The following is a 19,283-nucleotide window of genomic DNA, read 5'->3' on the forward strand; positions in this document are numbered from 1 at the left end:
GACGAGTGTTAGAGCCGGTGTAGTAGTATTCGATCTTAGTCCTGTATTGGTGCTTTGCTCGTTTGATGGTTCGTTGGAGGACATAGCGAGGTGTCCTATAAGCGACCGGATTAGTGTCCCGCTCCTTGGAAGAGGCAGCTCTAGCCTCTAACTCAGTGAGGATGTTTCCTGTAATCCATGAGTTCTGGTTGGGAAGTGTACGTACTGCTTCTGTGGGTGACGACGTCGTCGATGCACTTATTTATAAACATATTCCAGTCTGCACTAGCAAAACAGTCCTGTAGCTTAGCATCCACTTCATTGGACCATATCTGTATTGAGCTGGTTCTTTTTAGTTGTTGCTTGTATGCAGGAATCAGGAGAATAGAGTTATGGTCAGATTTGCCAATTGGAGGCTGAGGGAGAGCTTTATAAGCGTTGCTGTGTGTGGAGCAAAGGTGATCTAGAATTTTTTGCCTGTAGTTGCATACATGATATGCTGGTAGAAATTAGGAATAACAGATTTTAGTTTCCATGCATTAAAATCACAGGCCACTACGAGGGCCACCTCTTGATGAGGATTTTCTTATTTGCTTATGCCCCCATATAGCTCGTTGAGTTTGGTCTTAATGCCAGCATTGGTTTGTGGTGGTAAATAGACAGCTACGAAAAATATAGATCAACTCTCCTGGTAAATATTATGGTCTACAGCTTAGAACCTTGGGACTTCCTTAATATTAGAGATCACGCACCAGCTGCTGTTAACAAAGAGATCCCTTGAGTTTAGCTGATGCTGCCGTTATGTCCTGCCGATGCATAGAAAAAACAGCTAGATGTATAGTGCCTTCAGAAACTTTTCACACCACCCGAATTGTTTTTGTGTTACAATGAGGGATTAAAATGAATTTAATTGCATTTTTTTGTCACCAATCTACACAAAATACTTTAACGGCAAAGTGGAAGATTATACAATTTTTTAATGAATGGAAATAAAATACTAATTTGATTAGATAAGTATTAAACCCCCTGGGTCAATACATGTTAGTATAACCTTTGGCAGCAAATACAGCTGTGAGTCTTTATGAGTAACTCTTTAAGATCTGTGCACACCTGGATTGTACAATATTTCCACATTAATATTTTTTACATTCATCAACCTCTGTCAATTGGTTGTTGATCATTTTCAAGCTGAATTAAGTTAAAACTATAATTAGGCCATTCAGGAACATTCAACGTCGTCTTGGTAAGCAACTCCAGTGTATATTTGTCCTTGTGTTTTTGGTAATTGTCCTGTTGAAAGGTGAATTTGACTCCCAGTGTCTGTTGGAAAGCAGACTGAACCAAGTTTTCCTCTAGGATTTTGCCTGTACTTAGCTCTATTCCATTTATTTTTATCCCTAAAAAAAAACTAGTCCTTGTCGATGACAAACACGATGCAAGCGACCACCATGCTTGAAAATATGAAGAGTGGTACTCAGTGATGTGTTGTGTTGTGTTGGATTTGCCCCAAAAAGAACCCTTTGTATTCAGGACCAAAAGTTAATTTCCTTGCCACATTCTTTTGAAATATTACTTTAGTGCCTTATTGCAAACAGGATGCATGTTTTGGAATATGTGTATTCTGTACATGTTTCCTTCTTTTCACTCTGTCATTTATGTTAGTATTGTGGAGTAACTACAATGTTGTTGATCCATCCTCAGTTTTCTCCTTTCACAGCCATTCAACTCTGTAACTGTTTTAATTGGCCTGATGGTGAAATCCCTGAGCAGTTTCCTCCCTCTCCGGCAACTGAGTTAGGGTTAGGCAACTGAGTCTTTGTAGTGACTGGGTGTATTGATAAACCATCCAAACTGTAATTAGTAACTAATTACTTGGTAGTCTTAAACAAATCTACTTTGAATTAAAAGTTTACACCTCACACACATGTACCATGCCAGCTATAGAGTTGAAATGTATTCCATGTCAAGTCTGCATCCCAATATTACCCTTTATATACATCACAGAAGACTGAAATATAACAAAATAATTTGGCATAGAAACACTTGATAAACAAAATAAAGTATATTAATTAAGAAAAATATTAATACAATTCCACCCATGAGGTCACTAGAGGGCGAATTGGATTGGTTACTTGACTGCAGTGGCGGGGGGGGGGGGCACACTTTTATTGCACACAGTCAATGCAACTTATTATGTGACCTGTTAACCAACAGTTTTACTCCTGAACTTACTTAGGCTTGCCATAACAAAAGGGTTGAATATTATTGACTCAAGACATTTCATCTTTGCATCTAAATTTTTTTTGTAAACATTGCTGAAAACATAATTCCACTTGGACATTTTGCCACAACTCCTTGACAGGATGGCCTCGAATGGAGCTCATCCAGTTTGTTCTCCAGTGATTGCACGTTCGCCAATAGAATGGAGGTTAGAGGCACTTTATGTACTCGCCAAATTAGTTTTGTCAGGGTGCCCACACGCCGGCCTCTACGCCATCGGTGTCAAAGGGATTAGGGCCTTGTCCGGGGTGAGCAGTATGTCCTGCATCTCCAATTCGTTGCAAGTAAAACATCTTCATCCAAATGTAGGTTAGTGATTGCTGTTCTGATGTCCAGAAGCTATTTTCAGTCATAGGAAATGATGGTGGAAACATTATGCACAAAACAAGTTACGATCAGACCCCAAAAAAAACACAAAATAGCAGACTTGGTCAGGAACCTGTAAAATGTCTGCTATGCAAAATAGCGCCATTATCACTGTTCTCATTGAGTAAAATAGCGTTTCCTGTACTTTCAATGCATTTTTTTGCGCAAAATGTGGTTTGTAAAAAAAGGTTTGTAAACGGCATTTAAATGCATTTACCTTCCTGTTACCAGTCTAGTGCACAATATAAGTTAAAAGTGATCTGTGAAAAAAGACCCTCAAGGTGTTATATTGTTAGCGTTGTTTCCTTGACTGTGTGTTTGAATCCACTCCGGGCTTCTAGTTTGAAAAGCCTATGTTTACCCTACCATCTCCATCTGCGCAATGACCTTGTTGTCTCAGCCTTGGACCATCATGTCAACCTAATGTGATTCCTCAAGTTTATGTGTGCAGTCAGCAGCGTTGGGTTAGGGCAACAAGTAAACAGCAGGGAGGATATTGAGGGATTAAATCAGTTCAAAGGCAAGGCTACAACACAGAAAGTACACCTAATCCCATTTCCACAAAACAAACCACAGGTTGTCACTTTGGATACAGTCAGAAGTAGTTGATATAGTGGCCGACCCTTTTTTTTTCAAATTGATGAAACTGGTAATACTGTGTTTTTGATTAAACCTTCCTTTAGTCTTTAACTAGCTGTGAAGACAATGGACAAGGAGGCCTAGCTACTTAAAGATGCCCATTTCATTTTGATATTAAAAGGATTGTCGTGTCTTTACTATCATTAACTGAAGACTGGTGGTTTTTATCAAAGATTCTCTGTAATTAGTTACTACGCGATCAACTGATTAATCACGTAACTAATTAACTAGGGGCACCAAGGAAAAATATTAAGTTTTCCTAAAATAAGTTTTCAGATATTTTATCTGATCAATTAGTCTTCGAATTAATGAATTATTTACTTTAACTCACGTTAGTCTCATTCCAAACGTCGTACATTGTTGGTTATCGGCACGAACCCAGTCTTCACTATGAGTCATCCATACATCAATTGTCTTAAATCATTTATTTATTACTAACTAAGTAATTCACAGAAATGCATAAACAAACAAACAAGGTAAATGTAATGATAGGAGAATGTGCCCTAGTGGCTAAACCGGCATGGCGGCTTGTTAGACAAAAGGGGAAGTGGGGGTCGACTAAGAAGTCACTACAAAGTGATAATTATAACAATTGAAATGCTAATGCTTTGCACATGAACGCTCACTCATTCGGGAACAGTTGCAATCAATATATATATTTATGCTCAGTGTGTCGTCTTGATCGCTGGTGAAAAGTTAATTTCTTTTGTAGAATTGTCCGTCCCTGTCCCGCTCTCTCTCGTTTGTGGTTAGAGGGGATTGTTCAGAGTGACATTTGTTATAGAATGGATGTTTCGGCAGTTGTCGATCTTCGCGTTCAATGATGCCGAATTCCTAGCTGCAGACTAGTAATCAATATCAAAGACGTGTTCTTATTCTGTCGGTATCGATTGTCTAAGAGTTTAACCATGTGGTATGGTTAAAAGATACAGCAATGGTCTACAACCTTTGTCCTCCTAATTGAGAAAACCATGGTCTGCAACCTTTAGCCATCTCGTAATTGAGGTAAGCTCGGTCTGCTGATCAAAAACCCGAGTGGGGGTTTTATTCGGAAGGGCCGAAGAGGGCTGTCCCAGGATGTCTGACCCTAACTGGGCTCAGGGGCGGTCCTCTGATTTAGTTCAAATCAAAAGGGATTTTTTCTTCATTAAACAGTCCAAAATCACATTACACAATTATACAAACAGTATCATACTCACTCATTCATCTTATACAACAATTAGATGTATAAACAGTGTTATGGTAATGTGGCCACAGTGTCTCCCATGAGCTTTCCAAGTTGTGACAAACGGACCATAGCTGGATTCTTCACCGATCTTTTATACTTTCTCCGAAACATGAAATTTGTTCGTACCTCAAGTCCTGTGAGGTGTAAGAAATTCCTTTGTGCTCCATGAAAATCTACTCTCTCTACTATGTGTCCATGAAGAGATTCTCAGGAATATACGACGTCTCTCTGACCACAGCAACCTAGTTGAAGGAGGAAAGGGGGATGCGGGGAGAGGGGGATGGGCTTGCTATACCCAAAGAGGCCAACGTCATGACAAGATAGTTTGGGATTTTGGCAATATACTTCCCCAGAGTCAGATGAACTTGTGGATACCATTTTTATGTCTTTGCATGAATGAATGATTGCAGTATGAAGGAAGTTAGCGCAATTGTAACAGGGTTATATTGGTGATTCCCCTTGCCACTTTATTGTTAAGCCAATGGGTTTTTGGTTTGAGTTTGTCTTGCCTTCACCTACTCAACATGGCATCTTATTGGCTGGTTTGCGTTGCTTGCTTACGAGGGGGGATGTTCCAGTTAGAATCGTCCCAGTGAACAAGCACCAAACCAGCGGTAAGTTGAGGGTTGCAAAGCACTGTACATCAAAAGTGATTTTTATACTCCCAAGTGATGATTTAAATGTACAATTTATATCAAATTGTTTGTAAATGTTATTCGAACATCACACATAAGATGCAGCGGTTTTTGGAGAATATTTGTTGTGCATTTTGTTGTAAAGAATTCCCGCCAGTACTAGCTAGCAACTTACTGTGTCTGGTGGGGGGGGTTCATATATTTTGTACAGTGCGTGAGTGCAGAGTTGGATGGTGAGACGTGCATTGCATGACGTGCAATTTTGTGCCATTCCTAACAGAATAAAGCTACATGACTGGTGCTACATGTTGGAGTTCCGTGTCAATGACTGATTGTACACAACGCAAGAAGAGTACTGTTACACAATGACAGGAAGGCTACAGAAAGCAACTTCCTTCAAACTGCACGCAGAGACATACAAATGCTATCCACAAGTTCATCTGATTCAGTGCCAAAATGCCAAACTATCCTTTTAATATTAACAAAGATAAGAGATAAAAACGGAATCTGGGGTGGAGATCAACATTACAATATACTGCAGTGCGTTTCCTGTCCAGTAAGTTAAAGCAACCATGCAAAAATGTTTCCTCCAGCAGTTCCACATACATCAATCTACAGATGTTTGATCTAGTTCATGTTGTCCCTCATCTCTCTGTTATAAAATAAATAATAAAGGCATGCCTATGAAATACGCTTATGATAGTCAGCTGCACCTACATAACAAAATGATATGCAGAAGGTTACTGAACATTAAACAATCCTCATCTATAGCTCAGAGCCCCCAAATGCCTGACATCCACACAGCTGTATCTGTCATGCTGTATTGCATTCATTCTAGCAAAGGCTGCAATTGTTAATAAAAGCCAATATAAACATGCAGCTGGCAGTCAAGAGTACTTCATCAATCAATTCCTCACTGTAACTGAGCATTTCCAGCCTCCCTCAGCTGCCTCTGTGGAGAGACAAGTAGATTGTGCTGTGCTTGACAATGCTCATGAAATGGTTAGTTGGATTTCCAATCGATCACCAAGATTACCGAGCCGTTACACTGTCACCAGAGAAACAGAACAGGCTGGTTTTTTTTCACAGCTCCTGGGTACTTTGCTGTAGTTTCAATATATTCCCTTCATGTCATGGAAAACGTAACATTGCAAAAACATGGATATGTTGGAATTGCTTTTATTGAGTGTGTACATGCGTGCCTGTGTCAGACCATCAGACATTGGTTTTTGGATTACAGGTGAAGCGACATGATCTGCTTGGTGTACAACGTTGTGGTCATGATACAGTCAGTAGACATAGATCACCATGACTGTGACTAGAAATGTACTGTTAGCGTAAGACATGTCATTTACAGACAGTGACCTCAGTGTTCCTCCTCAGGCAATCAGCTGACACTGATGACACTTCCTGTGTGGTGTGTCATCCAGAATCGTTTGTCCCACATTCTTGTTATTCGTCATAAACTCAATCAATTACGCATAAGACTAAAATGCATAGTTGAATTCTTAGATATTTTCCTATTGTATTGCAACATTCACAAATTCATATTGGCCTTCAAAATGGTACATTTTCAGTTTTATCTTCTTGTCTTTGTCTCCAATTTGATACATCTTGGCTGATTGCTTTGTGTGTTTGTGAATAGTCTCATCAGTAAACAGTTGTTGTGTATAGACGCTTGGCTCCAATGAGAGTGGCTCTTCGTTATATCCCACAGCTTGTTGTTTGTGAGTGTCATTTGCATTCAGCTGCTTCCCTCCTCCAGGAGAAATAATCTGGCTTGGCGGTGAATCGGGGGAAAAAAACAATGTGAGGCTCGCACATCACTGTCAGTATCACCTATATGATTTCCATGATGGAAGTTCCATGACAAAACCACTGAGAATAGTTCACAATCCATCGTGGCATAGGGAAATCTATACGCATCACATTGGATTAGTTGTGCACAGGCAATTTTTCTGTCTGGACGTTTTCAGCAACATCATCACTGGCATATTGCCGAGTTTAATGAGTCTATGCACATCCCACCTTTTCATTATCAAGCAAGATGAGCGTGGAGCTTGATTTGAAAATTCCCCACCAACAACAGTCTGTCCCCCTGAGTCTAGAGCAGTACAAGTCCATTCCCCGCTGGGATTTGAATACCTGATGTATTAACACCCTACTTTGAGTTTTAAAATTGATATATTTCCTCAGAGAGCCTTGTATGAAGAATTATTTTGTCAAGTGGCTTGACATTTCATGCTTCTTTATGGTATTGCACAAGCAGACTTACTATAATCGAAATAGCCTTCGAGGTTCCCTAGCTGTGGTATACAGTGTAATCTCAATGTCACCTTTCTTGAAGATACGTGGAGAGTGGACATATCAGCAGAAATGCATGTAGATGACGCTGCATACTATCCCCAATATTGGTGTATCTGGCGCCACAGAAGTCAGAGGGCATATTTGGCACCTTGCTGCCATAAATTACATTGTAAATGGACAACTATCTCCAATGGGACCAGACCAGCGAAATAGAATATCATGTCCCAATTGTGTCACTGAGGGAGTTATGGTATCCAGAATGATTGGATCCCTTGATAAAGATGAGCAAAAAAGACCAAATAAATACATAAAAAAATGTTAACCAGGCAAGTCAGTTAAGAACAAATTCTTATTTACAATGACAGCCTACTCCAGCCAAACCTGGGACAATTGTGCGCTACCCCTATGGGACTCCAAATCACAGCCAGATGTGATACAGCCTGGATTTGAACCAGGTACTGTAGTGATGCCTCTTGAGCTGTGATGCAGTGCCTTAGACTGCAGCCACTCTCAGGAGCCCTAAATTAAGCAAATACTGAGCTATATTTTATGCTAAACAAATTGAACATTTATATTATTTTATACTAATACAATTGCTCAGAGAAAGACTTGTTAAAATAAGTAATAAAACATAGTTTTTTTTAAAGATGGGGGTCAAAATGATTGGATCCCCTGTTTTCAATACTCCAGCACCCTCCCCTTTTTATAAAATGTTTTATAAGATGGAGAACACATTCCACCATACAGAATATTTTTTGTCTGCGCTTATAGACTGCCCTTCTTCAAACCACAGTTTTGCAATGGAGTTCAAATCCTGAGATTGAGATGGCCATTGCAAAATTGTTATTTTGTGGTCAATTAACCATTTCTTCATGGATTTTGATGTGTGCTTGGGGTTATTGTCTTGCTGGAAGATTCACTTGCGGCAAAGTTTCAGTCTCCTGGCAAAGGCAACCAGGTTTTTGGCAAAAATGTCCTGGTACTTGGTTAAGTTCATGATGCCGTTGACCTTAACAAAGCCCCAGGACCAGTGGAAGCAAAACAGCTTTATTTAATTTTGTTGCTCATCTTTATCAGGGGATCCAATGTTCCCAGACCCCACTGTATACTTACAATATATGTAATCCAGCTCTTACCACATCAAGACAGCTACTAATATTCACTCATACATATCTTTTGTGCATGTTAGTAACTCTGAGGGAATTTATAAAAAAAAAAAAACATAAACCTTGCAAGCATTGAAATATGCCAATTAGATGTGCAACAGGGACTGCGGGTTTGACTACATGTTGAAAACGTCAAACACATACATCATAGTCAGAAGGAGTAAGTGATTCCAGAGACAATCATGCAATCAGTGATTAAACAGTTATTGAACTGACTTTACATATACAAATACAACATGTTTAAACCATAGTGTGTAAAACAAGTTAGTGTAACTATTGTGGTTAAGCATGAGAACTCACTCAAGGGTTTTCCACTTCCTCGAACACCATACCACCATCTGTTGTATTTAATGAGTACTGAATCAAATGCTTAACATGCTTGAGATAAGTGCATGTATTCTCTTACATCAACAATGGCCCTAGCAGTCCCATTAAGAGAGGAGAAGATTTGGTTGATGTTCCACAGATTTTAATTGTATGTTCACAGCGAGAACTAATCGAGGTAGTTTTCCTTCTCGTTTTGAGCGGGAACCGATACTGTACCCACCGTGATGGGGAGAGGACTAAGTTCCATTATTATTAGGGTGTAATCAGTCAGTAATAATGCTGGGAGTGGAGAAGTGAAGATAATGAAAAGGAACATAATTGCTAGGTTTGTTTCAGTATTTTCCTTTTACTCCTTCCCAAACACTAATAATCATCACTGATTATTAATACAATTTAACATATGTGTCAGCTCTAGACTAGGTGGATACTGTGGATATCTATCTTCAAATGTAATGCAATAACATGTAATGTAATATTTGACATATGTACAGTACCAGTCAACAGTTTGGACATACCTACTTTTTCTTTATTTGTACTATTCTCTACATTGTAGAATAATAGCTAAGACATCAAAACTGCGAAATAACACATATGGAATCGTGTAGTAACCAAAAAAGTGTTAAACAAATCAAAATATATATTACTTTGAGATTCTTCAAAGTAGCCACCCTTTGCCTTGATGACAGCTTTGCACACTCGTGGCATTCTCTCAACCAGCTTCATGATGTAGTCACCTGGAATGCATTTCAATAAACAGGTGTGCCTTGTTAAAAGTTAATTTGTGGAATTTCTTTCCTTCTTAATGCATTTGAGCCATTCCGTTGTGTTGTGACAAGGTAGGTGTGGTATACAGAAGATAGCCCTATTTGGTAAAATACCAATTATGGCAAGAATAGCTCAAATAAGCAAAGAGAAACGACAGTCCACCATTACTTTAACATTTGACTGAAGGTCAGTCAATCAAGAACATTTCAAGAACTTTAAAAGTTTCTTCAAGTGCAGTCACAGAAACAATCAAGTGTTATGGAGAAACTGGCTCTCATGAGGACCGCCACAGGAAAGGAAGATCCAGAATTACCTCAGCTGCAGAGGATAAGTTCATTAGAGTTGTGAGTCTCAAAAATTGCAGCCCAAATAAATGCTTCACAGAGTTCAAGTAACAGACACATCTCAATATCAACTGTTCAGAGGAGACTGCCTTCATGGTTGAATTTCTGCAAAGAAACCACTACTAAAGGACACCAATAAGAAGAAGATACTTGCTTGGGCCAAGAAACACAAGCAATGGACATTAGACCGGTTGAAATTTGTCCTTTGGTCTGATGAGTCCAAATTTTAGATTTTTGGTTCCAAACGCCGTGTCTTTGTGAGACGCAGAGTAGGTGAACGGATGATTGCCGCATGTGTAGTTCCAACCATAAAGCATGTAGGAGGAGGTTTGATGGTGTGGGGGTGCATTGTTGATGACACTGTCTGTGATTTATTTAGAATTTAGGCACACTTAACCAGCATGGCTACCACAGCATTCTGCAGTGATTCGCCATTCCCATTTGGTTTTCACTTAGTGGGAGTATCATTTGTTTTGAAACAGGAAAATGACACAACACACCTCCATGCTGTGTAAGGGCTATTTGACTGAGAAGGAGAGTGATAGAGCGCTGCATCAGATGACCTGGCCTCCAAAATCACCCGACCTCAACCCAATTGAGATGGTTTGGGATGAGTTGGACTGCAGATTGAAGGATGTGGGAACTCTTTCAAGACTGTTGGAAAAGCATTCCAGGTGAAGCTGGTTTAGAGAATGACAAGAGTGTGCAAAGCTGTCATCAAGGTAAAGGGTGGCTACTTTGAAGAATTTAAAATCTAAAATATATTTTGATTTATTTAACATTTTTTGGGGTGACTACATGATTCCATATGTCTTATTTCATAGTTTTGATGTCTTCAATATTATTCTTCAATGTAGAATATAGGAAAAATAAAGAAAAATCCTTGAATGAGTAGGTTTGTTTAAACATTTGACTGGTACTGTATATTACATATAAATGTATATACAGTTGAAGTCGGAAGATTACATACACTTTAGCCAAATACATTTAAACTCAGTTTTTCACAATTCCTGACATTTAATCCTAGTAACAATTCCCTGTCTTAGGTCAGTTAGGATCAACACTTTATTTTAAGAATGTGAAATGTCAGAATAGTAGTGTATTTTTTTTCTTTCATCACGTTCCCAGTGGGTCAGAAGTTCACATACACTCAATTAGTATTTGGTAGCATTGCCTTTAAATTGTTTAACTTGGGTCAAATGTTTAGCGTAGCCTTCCACAAGCTTCCCACAATAAGTTGGGTAAATTTTGGCCCATTCCTCCTGACAGAGCTGGTGTAACTGAGTCAGGTTTGTAGGTCTCCTTGCTCGCACACCCTTTTTCAGTTCTGCCCACAAATGTTCTATAGGATTGAGGTCAAGGCTTTGTGATGGCCACTCCAATACCTTGACTTTGTTGTTCTTAAGCCATTTTGCCACAACTTTGGAAGTATCAGAAGCTTCTAAAGCCAAGACATCATAAAATTTTCCAAGCTGTTTAAAGGCACAGTCAACTTAGCGTATGTAAACTTCTGAACCACTGGAATTGTGATACAGTGAATGGGTCATTGTCCATTTGGAAGACCCATTTGCGACCAAGCTTTAACTTCCTGACTGATGTCTTGAGATGTTGCTTCAATATATCCACATCATTTTCCTTCCTCATGAAGCCATCTGTTTTGTGAAGTGCACCAGTCCCTCCTGCAGCAAAGCAACCCCACAACTTGATGCTGCCACCCCCGTGCTTCACGGTTGGGATGGTGTTCTTAGGCTTGCAAGCCTCCCCCTTTTTCCTCCAAACATAACGATGGTCATCATGGCCAAACAGTTCTATTTTTGTTTCATCAGACCAGAGGACATTTCTCCAAAAAGTATGATCTTTGTCCCCTTGTGTAGTTGCAAACCGTAGTCTGGCTTTTTTAATGGCGGTTTTGGAGCAGTAGCTTCTTCCTTGCTGAGCGGCCTTTCAAGATATGTTGATATAGGACTTGTTTTACTGTGGATATAGATACTTTTGTGCCTGTTTCCTCCAGCATCTTCACAAAGTCCTTTGCTGTTGTTCTGGGATTGATTTGCACTTTTCACACCAACGTACGTTTATCTCTAGGAGACAGGACGCATCTCCTTCCTGAGCGGTATGGCGGCTGCGTGGTCCCATGGTGTTTATACTTGCATACTATTGTTTGCACAGATGAACGTGGTACCTTCAGGCATTTGGAAATGGCTCCCAAAGATGAACCAGACTTGTGGAGGTCTGAAGTTTTTTTTCTGAGGTCTTGGCTGATTTATTTAGATTTTCCCATGATGTCAAGCAAAGAGATATTGCGTTTGAAGGTAGGCCTTGAATACATCAACAGGTACACCTCCAATTGACTCAAATGATGTCAATTAGCCTATCAGAAGTTTCTAAAGCCATGACATTATAGAATTTTCCAAGCTGTTTAAAGGCACAGTCAACTTTGCGTATATAAACTTCTGAACCACTGGAATTGTGATACAGTGACTTATAAGTGAAATAATCTGTCTGTAAACAATTGTCGGAAAAATTACTTGTGTCATGCCCAAAGTAGATATCCTAACCGACTTGCCAAAACTATAGTTTGTTAACAAGAAACTTGTGGAGTGGTTGAAAAATGAGTTTTAATGACTCCAACCTAAGTGCATGTAAACTTCCAACTTCATCTGTACATTGGATGAGAAGGAACGGGACGGGACAAGACAAACAGACTTCTGACTGCTACACCATCTTGAAGATACCAACTTGGCGTAAAAAGCGACACAGTATAAATCCTTGCCAAAATCAAAATACAATTATTGACAAACATGTTAATGAGGTGTCTCTTTGCCTTGACATGAATAGATTGGGAGTTATGCATGCAGGTTCACAATTATTGCCATTAGTCTTGTCCTGGAGGCAGAACTGAGAGATTTCCCCTTAGATAGGCCAGCTGCAAAATAGGCTATTGTAAAAATCCATGACAAAAAGGTTAGAGTTAGGCATAAGGGTTAGCAGTGTGGTTAGGGTTAAGGTTAGGTTTAGGTTTAGGTTTAAAATCACATTTTAGAACTTTGTGGCTGTGCCAAATAGTACCCACCATGCAGAGCTGCCTCCAGAACAAGATTCATGACAAAAAAGGCTAACCAGCATCATGCACGCTTGCAAAAGCAGCTCAAGGAAAGGTTCCTACAGCTCTGCCTCTGTATTCTCATTATCTGCAATATTTTTCCTGTCACATAATTTCACACAAGCCTGTCATTCAGGCCACTAATCGGCTGAAAATGAGACTTTTATCTCCGGGGAATATATGCGGGTAAATAGAGGTGAAAAAGTGGATAATTTTCACCCAGCTTGTTATGTAAATTTGTTAAGAAAACAATGACATCTGCTGTTTACGAATAAACATGTTTTCAGTATGATAGACCCGCATTAATGGAAATGTTTTATTCAGCATGCTTTTTGACAGTTGTTGAACTAAATTGGCTTTATTAAGACTAGCTGCAGTAGATGTGTTTACAAACACTGCATGGGCTTAAGTGATTAATACAATGATTCATAGAGCTCAATGTGTTGCATTGGGGTAAATTACCCTCCACTGATGACAGCTTCAGCTTAGGAGTCCACACTGTTCTGATTAAATGATTGGGCCACACTCTCAATGGATAGCTCTATAGTCATGATTCATGTTGTGGTTTCCAAAATACTAAAATAACGTTTTCAACCCACAATTTAATCCATGCGGTTTGCTCTCATATTAAGCACTGATTTATAACTTAAAACCCTTACACTCATGGGAATTGGCCTGTATGGATAGGGCTCAATTTAAATGTCTTTAACAGAAGAAATTTGGAATGCATAACCATGGAAAAAAAATTCAAAGGGAAAAGTTTGGAGAATATGGGAAAATTATTAGACTAAAAGGTCAGGACATAACAGTTGACCTGACAACAGTTCCTGAGTGGCGCAGCGGTCTTAGGCACTGCTAGAGGTGTTACTACAGACCCTGGTTTGATTCCAGGCTGTATCACTACCGGCCGTGATTGGGAGTCCCATAGGGCGGTGCAGAATTGGCCGAGCGTTGTCCAGGTTAGGGTTTCTTAACTGACTTATGTAGTTAAATGAAAGAACACAGGACTGTATGCAAACATTACAATGTTGATTCAGTAACATGATAAGAATATTCTTAGAAAATATGGAGTAGGTTTAACATAAGACAAACAAATTACAAGGGTTTGAATGAGAGGTCTAACTGGTGTTTCCAAGTGGCCACACACCTTTCCAAAGTGTGTACAGTTCTTAAGTCATTTCAATGCACTTTAAGGACTCCAAGAAGAGTCTTCAATCAGTTTGTTCTATTGCCAACATGACAAGCTAAATAATAAAATAATATCATAAAGTGTTAAGCTTTCACAAGGCAATTCAGAGAAGCAGATCAACATTTTGATGAGCATAGAATGAAGTCATGAGTGCTTTGAGATGTGTGCTCCACGGCAAATTTTCGTCACAGTACAACAAACAGGCTCATTCTGTTCAGGACAACCCAAAGTAAAACATCATGTCAGCTTGTAACTGTACATCACTGAGCATAAACATTGACACAACATCAGACATGATTTTTATGATATGGAAATGTGAAGTGCACATTTGGATAGGGTTAGGGTTAGGGTTGCTTGGCTTGCTTGTATGACATCAAAGCAGAATTTATTCATCCTCACCTTCTCATCTTTCAAAATGCATCAAATCCTCTTAATATACAGCATTTCCCTCACTCAGACAACTAAATTATTTTCAAAAGTTGCCCAATTAATCGGGAGGGATGGGGCAACTTCTTGCCACACACAGTGCTCAAGTTCAGAACAGCTGTCAGTCAAAACCCATACAGAGCTGTGATGCAGAGACCCTGATCTCTGACGTCATGCATTACAATTTAGGCGCTTATCAGTGTCCAGATCTGCCATTTTTAAACCGTATACAGATACAAGTGTATCGGGCTTCAGATTCCCTGACATTCATAAAATGATGTACTAATTTGCATCCTTTCTGTACTGTAGTAGTCAGCATTGGAGCGTTGTAGCTGTCAGTATTACTTCATTTATGTGTGAGCATCATGCTTAATGTATGATGCTTAATGTACTGTTTTCACAAGATCCTTGTCTATTTCCTTATTGCCTGTGAAAGTAAGAGTGGAGGTAAGGCAGGGAAGCACGTTTTCTGGCTGGATGCCATGTCTGTTATGTGTGTTTCGATCATGGCTCTCATGGCCTGAAGGAAGTTTACCTTTTTACATAAGCCGTTAATGATTCATTAAAGCGCCACGCGCGGCGCACTAACAAACCAACAGCATCTCTCTCAAGGTGACTTACCACAGAGTGTCAGACTCAGCAGGCTGTACATCTGGCAAATTGGGAAGAACAAGGGAGAAAACAGGGAGAGTGTTTGCTTGATAGAATGTCTCATCGCCTCTATAACTGTTTTTATAGCATTGGCTGAACTAGGAAAAGCTGTTTTCATCATAGAAGAGACCTACATACTCAGAAAAGAGTGAAATGAATAGCAATTCATACACATTTTTTTTGTGTGTATGATTATGATTGTCCTCTATACCATAATGCATAATGCAAATATGTTGATATGTTTCTCATCTGGGGAGGCATATCCATGGGAGCTCTAATCTATGTACTCTATTTTCTCTCCACATCAAAAACATGTAAATTGGTTCAAATCACCTTTGAGTGCATATTATAGTTATATCCATAGGGGGTTCGTTATGACATTCGCTATCACACCTATGTGATACACTCATTGGATTGAGTTGTGTCAACAAAATGATTCAAATACTAGTAAGAGCTGTGAAACGATCACTATTGGGTTGCCTGGTAATAGGTAGCCAAGCGGTTAGAGAGACAATCCAACAACCGGCGGGTTGACAGTTCGAGTCCCAAGGTCCGACAGCAAAAATCTGTTGGGAAGTGAATTGGCAGCCGGAGGGTTTCTGGTATCAAATCCTATATTCCATGGCCTGCCGCTGTGCTCTTGAGCAAAGCACTTAATCCCCCGCAACAACACCTCCCTGGGCGCCAGGTTTTGCCGACCCCCGCACCTCTCCAAAACCTCTATGTGGCTTCAGAAAGTGTTCATACCTCTTAATTCAAAATTGATCAAATATTTGTTTTTACACCGATCTACACACAATACCCCATAATGACAACGTGAACATGTTTTTAGACATGAACATGTTTGCATTTATTGAAATGCAAACATGTTCACACTCCTGAGTCAATACTTTGTAGAAGCACCTTTGGCAGCGATTAGAGCTGTGAGTCTTTCTAGGTAAGTGCTTTCCACATCTGGATTGTTCTTTTCAAAATGTTTCAAGCTCTGTAGAATTGGTTGTTGATCATTACTAGACAACCATTTTCAGGTCTTGCCATAGATTTGCAAGTAGATTTATGTGAAAACTGTAACTTGGCCACTCAGGAACATTCACTGCCTTCTTGGTAATCAACTCCAGTGTAGATTTGGCCTTGTGTTTTAGGTTATTGTTCTGCTGAAAGGTGATTTCATTTCCCCGTGTCTGGTGGAAAGCAGACTGAACCAGGTGTTCTTCTAGGATTTTGCTTGTTTTTAGCTCTATTCCACAAATGTTTTTATCCTCAAAAGACTTCACAGTCCTTAATGACTACAAGCCTACCCATAACATGATGCAGCCACCACTATGCTTAAAAAGATGGAGAGTGGTACTCATGAATGTGTTTGTTTTGGTTTTGCCCCAAAAAGAACACTTTGTATTCAGGATTTCTTTATTGCTTTGCCACGATTTTTGCAGTATTAATTTAGTGCCTTGTTTCAAACAAGATGCATGTTTTGGAATATTTTATTCTGTACAAGCTTCTTTCTTTTCACTCTTTCAATTAGGTGAGTATTGTAGAATAACAATGTTGTTGATCCATCCTCAGTTTTCATCTATCACAGCCATTAAATACAAATTCTCATTAAACTGTTTTAAAATCACCATTGGCCTCATGGTGAAATCCCTGAGCGGTTTCCTTCCTCTCTGGCAACTGAGTTAGGAAGGACGCCTGTATCTTTGTAGTGACTGGGTGTATTGACACACCATCGAAAGTGTAACTAATATCTTCACCATGCTCAAAGGGATATTCAATGTCTTCTTATTTGTTTTACCCATCTACCAATAGGTGCCCTTCTTTGCGAGGCATTGGAAAACCTCCCTGGTCTTTATGGTTGAATCTCTGTTTTAAATTCACTGCTCGGCTGAGGGACATTATAGATAATTGTATGTGTGGGATACAGAGAGAAAATCATGTTAAACACTTATTGCACACAAAGTGAGTCCATGCAGCTTATTTTGTGACTTGTTAAGCACATTTCTGCTCCTGAACCTATTTACGCTTGCCATAACAATTGGGTTAAATACTTAGACTTAGACATTTCAGCTTTTCATTTTTTATTAATTTGTAAAAATGGCAAAACATAATTCCACTTTCACATGATGGGGTATTGTGCGTAGGCCCGTGACATAAAATCTGAATGCAATCCATTTTAAATTCAGGCTAACACAACAAAATGTGAAAAAGTCAAGCGGTATGAATACTCTCAGAAGGCAATGTATGTGTGTCTTTTGGAGGGGTTGGGTCAAAAGCGGAAGTCACATTTCTGTTGGACCTTTGCATTTGACCAATAAAGTGATCATAATTGTTGAGGCATGTTATCTTCACTAAACCTTTCCTCACACAGACATCCCCTATTGATGTCTATAGATAAGCATACATTCTAATAGAAATGTGTATAATGGGTATTAATTGAAGTACCCTAGATTTAAATCTCAGAAAGAGCCAAATATACATCCAGCCCTCATTAAAAAGATCTCTTCCACAGTATTCACACTATTACACACTCACTCTCACTCATAGCCCATAAAGAGCCCTGCTATCGGTATTGCATCCAGACAGAATGTGATCGGATTCTGTTTATTTGTGATATAATTATTCTGAACAAAAATATAAATGTAAAGTTTGTCCCAAAAAGCTTATTTCTCTAAATATTTTGGCGGAAATTTGTTTACATTCCTGTTAGTGAGAATTTCTCTTTTGCCAAGATAATCCATCCAGCTGACAGTTTTGGCATATCAAGAAGATAATTAAACAGCATGATCATTACACAGGTGCACCTTGTGCTGGGGACAATAAAAGGCCAGTCTAACATGTGCAGTTTTGTCACACAACACAATGCCACAGATGTCTGAACTTTTGAGGGATTTTCTCTTTTACTCCCCAATTTCAGGATATTCAATTGCAATCCAATTATGATCTTGCCTCACCGCTGCAACTCCCCAGGTTCGGGAGAGGTGAAGGTCAAGTCATGCGTCCTCCGGAACATGACCCGCCAAGCCGCGCTTCTTAACACTGGCTCCCTTAACCCAGAAGCCAGCCGCACCAATGTGTCAGAGGAAACACAGTTCAACTGACGACCAAGTCAGTTTGCAGGCACCCAGCCCGCCACAAGGAGTCGCTAGAGTGCGATGAGCCAATTAAAGCCCCCCACCAAACTCTCCCTAACCCGGACAATGCAGGGCCAATTGTGAGCCTCTCTATGGGATTCCCGGTCACGGCAGGTTGTGACACAGCCTGGGATCAAACCCCAGGCTGTAGTGACACCGCAACACTGCGATGTGGTGCATTAGACTGCTGCGCCTCTCGGGAGGCCATAGTTGACTTTCTGACTGCAGGAAAGTCCACCAGAACTGTTGCTAGAGATTTGAATGTTCCAATGTCATTTTAGAGAATTTAGAAGTATGTCCAACAGGCCTCATAACCACAGACCTTGCCTGCCCAGGACCTCAACGTCCGGCTTCTTCACCTGCGGGTTCTTCTTAGACCAGCCAACCGGAAAGCTGATGAAACTGTGGGTTTGGACAACTGAAGAATTTCTGCACAAACTGTCAGTAAGCGTCTCAGGGAAGCTCATCTGAGTGCTCGTCCTCACCAGGGTCTTGATCTAACTGCAGTTCGGCGTCGTAACAGACTTCAGTTGGCAAATGCTCACCTTCAATGGCCAGTGGCATGCTGGAGAAGTGTGCTCTTCATGGATGAATTCCGGTTTCAACTGTACTGGGCAGATAGCAGACAGCGTGTATGGCTTTGTGTGGGCGAGCGGTTTGTTGATGTCAACCCTGTGAACAGAGTGCCCCATGGTGGCAGTGGGGTTATGGTATGGGCAGGCATCAGCTACGGTCAACGAACACAATTGCATT

Source organism: Oncorhynchus kisutch, linkage group LG21 (genome assembly GCF_002021735.2).
Source record: "Oncorhynchus kisutch isolate 150728-3 linkage group LG21, Okis_V2, whole genome shotgun sequence".
NCBI classification, from domain to species: Eukaryota; Metazoa; Chordata; class Actinopteri; order Salmoniformes; family Salmonidae; genus Oncorhynchus; species Oncorhynchus kisutch.